The sequence below is a fragment of the Oncorhynchus tshawytscha genome, linkage group LG20, assembly GCF_018296145.1.
Source record: "Oncorhynchus tshawytscha isolate Ot180627B linkage group LG20, Otsh_v2.0, whole genome shotgun sequence".
Classification (NCBI taxonomy): domain Eukaryota; kingdom Metazoa; phylum Chordata; class Actinopteri; order Salmoniformes; family Salmonidae; genus Oncorhynchus; species Oncorhynchus tshawytscha.
The window spans coordinates 44,502,953-44,510,142 of record NC_056448.1 but is presented as its reverse complement, the minus strand read 5'-3'; positions in this window follow the sequence as shown (position 1 = coordinate 44,510,142).

Here is a 7,190-nt window from a genome sequence, read left to right as displayed (position 1 = left end):
TTTAGTAGCTACTATCTTGTCTCATCGCCACAACTCCCGTACGGGCTCGGGAGAGATGAAGGTTGAAAGTCATGCGTCCTCCGATACACAACCCAACCAAGCCGCACTGCTTCTTAACCCAGGGTGCATCCAACCCGGAAGCCAACCGCACTAATGTGTCAGAGGAAACACCGTGCAAACTTGGTTAGCGCGCACTGCGCCCGGCCCTCCACAGGAGTCGCTGGTGCGTGATGAGACAATGACATCCCTACCGACCAAGCCCCCCCTAACCCAGACGACGCTAGGCCAATTGTGCGACTCCCCACGAACCTCCCGGTCGCAGCCGGTTACAACAGAGCCTGGGCGCGAACCCAGAGTTTCTGATGGCACAGCTGGTGCTGCAGTACAGCGCCCTTAACCACTGCGCCACCCAGGAGGCCCCAAACCTGCATACATTTGCATTAGCTGCCGAGGCAGCAGCTACTCTTCCTGGGGTTTATTCTGGATCCCCATTAGTTCCTGCCAAGGCAGCAGCTACTCTTCCTGGGGTTTATTCTGGATCCCCATTAGTTCCTGCCAAGGCAGCAGCTACTCTTCCTGGATCTCGAGTAACATACATTACAAAACACTTTTCACCAGACATTAAGTGTGTTCTCTCAGGCCACTACTCTACTACCACATATTTACAATACAAAATAGAGTGCGTGTCTTATCGTGTGTATGCGTGTGTCTGTGCCTGTGCCTGTGTGTGTCTCTTCAAAGTCCCCACTGTTCCATCAGGTGTATTTTTACCAAGTCAATGGCAATCTGCTGGTACCAAGTCAAATCAAATCAAATCAAATGTATTTATATAGCCCTTCGTACATCAGCTGATATCTCAAAGTGCTGTACAGAAACCCAGCCTAAAACCCCAAACAGCAAGCAATGCAGGTGTAGAAGCATGGTCAATGACAATCTGCTGGTGCCAAGTCAATGACAATCTGCTGGTGCCAAGTCAATGACAATCTGCTGGTACCAAGTCAATGACAATCTGCTGGTACCAAGTCAATGGCAATCTTCTGGTGGCAAGTCAATGACAATCTGCTGGTGCCAAGTCAATGACAATCTGCTGGTGCCAAGTCAATGACAATCTGCTGGTGCCAAGTCAATGACAATCTGCTGGTACCAAGTCAATGACAATCTGCTGGTAGCAAGTCAATGACAATCTGCTGGTAAGTCAATGACAATCTGCTGGTACAAGTCAATGACAATCTGCTGGTACCAAGTCAATGACAATCTGCTGGTACCAAGTCAATGACAATCTGCTGGTACCAAGTCAATGACAATCTGCTGGTACCAAGTCAATGACAATCTGCTGGTACCAAGTCAATGACAATCTGCTGGTACCAAGTCAATGACAATCTGCTGGTGGTCAATGACAATCTGTCAAGTCATGACAATCTGCTGGTACCAGGTCAATGACAATCTGCTGGTACCAAGTCAATGACAATCTGCTGGTACAATGACAATCTGTCAAGTCAATGACAATCTGCTGGTGCCAAGTCAATGACAATCTGCTGGTGCCAAGTCACATGACAATCTGCTGGTACCAAGTCAATGACAATCTGCTGGTACCAAGTCAATGACAATCTGCTGGTGCCAGGTCAATGACAATCTGCTGGTGCCAAGTCAATGACAATCTGCTGGTGCCAAGTCAATGACAATCTGCTGGTGCCAAGTCAATGACAATCTGCTGGTACCAGGTCAATGACAATCTGCTGGTGCCAAGTCAATGACAATCTGCTGGTGCCAAGTCAATGACAATCAGCTGGTGCCAAGTCAATGACAATCTGCTGGTGCCAAGTCAATGACAATCTGCTGGTGCCAAGTCTTAGATCAATGATATGATACATGATCCATAAATTATACCAAACCAGTGACAATTTTACTTCCCTGTTGGCACATGAAGCAAAGCAACAGGTGGATCTAGACTTCAAGATGAAGATAAATTCAAGGTCAGAATGTTCTTGATTTGATTTGCGATACATAAAATACTCTGTACTGTATTCATTTTTTGTAAAATAATAATAATAAAATGAGCAGATGAATGATTACTAAATCTCCCACTTCTGTAATGACTAAATCTCCAGCTTTTCCAAAGATATCATCACAATTTCTTGCCAGATAAACCCAATTGCAGGGGCAATGGCCAAGGCTTGAGAGGGCTTGACTGACATCTGGCACACCATAAAGAGAGAGGGATACCTCAGGGCTCAGTGCTCGGCCCCCTTTGGAATGCCCTACCCAGCTGAGGGGAGATCAAAACAGAGTCTGGGACGAGAGGTTTCTCCACCTGTGCCTTTGTCATCGCTAAGTCTGTCATCCCTGCAAGTATTGGTTAGCAGTAATGGCGGACAGAGATTAGGCCCACTTCCCGAGCTATTAACCACATTTCTTGTCCTCTCTACCGAGGCCTGTTGAACAAAGAGCCAATTCATGGGATCCCAAGTCTCGTAACGATGGCCCTCGCATCCACCTGAACCGAGGATAATGCAGCCGTTCCACTACACTGCTCCAGGCCAGAGAAGGAGCTGAAGAAATGAAGGTCAAAGGCCACCATGTTCAGGCATTTATCCAAAATGAGGGGGCTTTGAGTGACTAGACCCGCTTAGACAAGCACAGTCAAACGAGGAGAGGATTACTGAAAACTGGACTATTTTGTCACTCATCAGCAGATTTACGAGAGCCACCATTCTTATCACCCTGCCTCTACATCATAGATGGATGAGTACATTTAGTTTGTTGAGCTTTTCTCTTCTGGTTCTCTCTCATAGTAAAAAAAAAACCAAACAACTCAATTAGCGGTTTCAGACCGATATTCAGTATGATCTCTCCAACAACTGAACATCAAATAGCGTTTTTTAAATATTTTTTTATCATAATGGCAAAGCCATAGATGTTATGTCAGAGGACATGTTATATTAATTGTATTTGCATTCTGTATGAAATGTGATTAAAAAAAACTCCTCACACAACTTGACCAAATTAACTCCCACACCGCATGTCAGACACATGCACAGAGAGGGTTGTACCTGTACCCGAGCACCTGCCCCTTGCCCCCCCTTTCGCCAAGTGTCCTTTTGGGTGATGGTATAACGAAGCAATAAGGTACGAGGGGTTGTGGTATATGGTGCAATACACCACGTCTAAGGACTGTTCTTAGGCAAGATGTAACTCGGAGTGCCAGGACTCAGCCCTTAGCCGTGGTATATTGACCGAATACCGCAAACCCCAGAGGTGCCTTATTGCTATTATAAACTGGTTACCAACGTAATTAGAGTAGTAAAAGTAAATGTTTTGTCATACCCATGGTTTACGGTCTGATATACTATGGCTGTCAGCCAATCATTCAGGGCTCTAACTACCCAGTTTATAATTCTTATAATTTTATACAGTTTTTGTTGTTGTTCTGAACCCACTGCTCCCAAGTCATTGTGACGTCATCAAGTTTGTGCCTTTTAGTCTGCCTTGTGCGGAGGTTGCGTACACCCGATATCCAAACATCCATGGCTTGAAATGTCATCACTAGTCTGGTGTGTGAAGCAAGCGTCATAGTTTAAATATTAACAGTACTGCCACAGCAGCATAACATTTGATTAACACTCGATAACACTTGAGCTGTTTTTTTCTTTGCTCAGAAAACTTGGGGTGGGAGGGGCAAATTAAATCACTGAGGCTGCCAGACTTGGGCTCCAGGAACAAGGAAGGGGAGACAAAGAAGTGCACAATGGCCATGGCAGGTGCCAGCGTTTTAGGAGCATGCTCAAATGTACAGTCAAACGTTTAGACACACCTACTCATTCGAGGGTTTTTCTTTATTTTTACCATTATAAACATTTTGGAATAATAATAAATAAATAAATAAATAAATAACACATATGGAATCATGTAGTAACCAAAATAGTGTTCATATTTTATATTTGAGATTCTTCAAAGTAGCCACCCTTTGCCTTGATGACAGCTTTGCACACTCTTGTTTTTCCATAGTTTTGATGTCTTCACTATTATTATGATCCAATGGTATGTACTGTAGCTATTGAAATGTGTTGATCGTTTATGTTCATTCTACATACAATACAACCACTATAACAACAAACTACAGTATGATATGTGGCTGTTTACTGTTTATTATTTTATTTTTCAGAATATTTTTATTGAAATTCTTGACAATTACCAAGACAGGGAGGAAGCGAGTGACAGGGAGACAGGGCGGCGAACAGGGGGTAAATCACACTGCGGGTAAATTACACCGTAGGTAAATCACTCCATGGGTAAATCATACCTTGGATAAATCGCATCTGCCTTGATGTTGGCATTGCTGTGTTAATTTAATATAGAACCTGTTATGACCTCTGTCACTATCTAAACTCTAAGCAAAAAAAAGAAACGTCCTCTCACTGTCAACTGCGTTTATTTTCAGCAAACTTAACATGTGTAAATATTTGTATGAACATAACAAGATTCAACAACTGAGACCCAAACTGAACAGGTTCCACAGACATGTGACTAACAGAAATTGAATAATGTGTCTTTGAACAAAGGGTCAAAATCAAAAGGAACAGTCAGTATCTGGTGTGGCCACCAGCTGCATTAAGTACTGCAGTGCATTTCCTCGTCATGGACTGCACCAGATTTGCCAGTTCTTGCTGTGAGATGTTACTCCACTCTTCCACCAAGGCACCTGCAAGTTCCCGGACATATCTGGAGGGAATGGCTCTAGCCCTCACCCTCCGATCTAACAGGTCCCAGACGTGCTCAATGGGATTGATATCCGGGCTCTTCGCTGGCCATGGCACAACACTGACATTCCTGTCTTGCAGGAACTCAGGCACAGAATGAGCAGTATGGCTGGTAGCATTGTCATGCTGGAGGGTCATGTCAGGATGAGCCTGCAGGAATGGTACCACATGAGGGAGGAGGATGTCTTTTTGATTGCCTAAAATGACAACAAGCTCAGTCCGATGATGCTGTAACAGACCGCCCCAGACCAAGACGCACCCTCCACCTCCAAATCGGTTCCGCTCCAGAGCACAGGCCTCAGTGTAATGCTCATTCCTTCGACGATAAAAGCGAATCCGACCATCACCACTGGTGAGACAAAACTGAGACTCATCAGTAAAGAGCACTTTTTGCCAGTTCAGTCTGGTCCAGCGACGGTCGGATTGTGCCCATAGGCGACATTGTTGCCGGTGATGTCTGGTGAGGACCTGCCTTACAACAGGCCTACAAGCCCTCAGTCCAGCCTCTCTCAGCCTATTGCGGACAGTCTGAGCACTGATGGAGGGATTGTGCGTTCCTGGTGTAACTCTGGCAGTTGTTGTTGCCATCCTGTACCTGTCCCGCAGGTGTGATGTTCGGATGTACCAATCCTGTGCAGGTGTTGTTACACGTGGTCTGCCACTGCGAGGACGATCAGCTGTCCGTCCTGTCTCCCTGTAGCGCTGTCTTAGGCGTCTCACAGTACGTACATTGCCATTTATTTCCCTGGCCACATCTACAGTCCTCATGCCTCCTTGCAGCATGCCTAAGGCACGATCACACAGATGAGCAGGGATCCTGGGCATCTTTCTTTTGGTGTTTTTCAGAGTCAGTAGAAAGGCCTCTAGTGTCCTAAGTTTTCATAACTGTGACCTTAATTGCCTACCACGGGTGCATGTTCATTAATTGTTTATGGTTCATTGAACAAGCATGGGAAACGGTGTTTAAACCCTTTACAATGAAGATCTGTTAAGTTATTTGGATTTTTATGAATTATCTTTGAAAGACAGGGTCCTGAAAAAGGGACCTTTCTTTTTTTCTCCAGAGTTTATATTCTAATGTTTAAGAGTGAACAGGTCCAGCTACCAGGGATGGAAGCTCTTCCTGATAGCTCTTCCCCTTGATCCGAGGACAGACCTCATCTCAGCAGTGTTGGAATAGTATGCACACAGTGCGGTGTTATACCTTGGCAGCTCACAGTAGCTGTCCTTTAGCAAATGCATTACATGGCTACAGTATGTATGTTGGCTGTATTCATTTAATCACTGGTAACTGTTTTGGACCTGTTTGTCACTGTTTGCCATCATCAGGGCCAGCTAGACAGTGGCCAGGTCTTGATGTCAGGGAACGAAGCTCTTCCTGACATCCCATCTCCTGGATCCGAGGAGGGACCCTCTAAACTGAACAATGATCAAATGGTATGAATGAAATAACATCCTAAATCATGAACTATCCATTTGGCTGTAATATGAAGCTAGATTGGGCTGATATTGGGCATTACACGGAATGAACAACATTTGAGTTAATGAACTTGTTTCTGTGGTCCTTTGCACATGGGCCTATGCACAGAGAAATCCATATCAATTTACAGTTGACAACTTTCACATAATTTCACGAGAACATAAAAAAGGGACTAACCACTGGATCATAATGGGCGCGTCTCACGAACGTGTTGGTGCAGATGACGTCCCAGGAATGTGTTGGTGCAGATTACCTCCCAGGAATGTGTTGGTGCGTATGACGTCTCACGAACGTGTTGGTGCAGATGACGTCCCAGGAATGTGTTGGTGCAGATTACCTCCCAGGAATGTGTTGGTGCAGATGACGTCTCACGAACGTGTTGGTGCAGATGACCTCCCAGGAATGTGTTGGTGCAGATGACCTCCCAGGAATGTGTTGGTGCAGATGACCTCCCAGGAATGTGTTGGTGCAGATGACCCCCAGGAATGTGTTGGTGCAGATGACCCCCAGGAATGTGTTGGTGCAGATGACCTCCCAGGAACGTGTTGGTGCAGATGACCTCCCAGGAATGTGTTGGTGCAGATGACCCCCAGGAACGTGTTGGTGCAGATGACCTCCCAGGAATGTGTTGGTGCAGATGACCTCCCAGGAACGTGTTGGTGCAGATGACCTCCCAGGAATGTGTTGGTGCAGATTACCTCCCAGGAATGTGTTGGTGCAGATGACCTCCCAGGAACGTGTTGGTGCAGATGACCTCCCAGGAATGTGATGGTGCAGATTATCACCCAGGAACGTGTTGGTGCAGATGACCTCCCAGGAATGTGTTGGTGCAGATTATCCCCCAGGAAATTGGTGGTGCAGATGACCTCCCAGGAATGTGTTGGTGCAGATTATCCCCCAGGAATGTGTTGGTGCAGATGACCTCCCAGGAATGTGTTGGTGCAGATGACCTC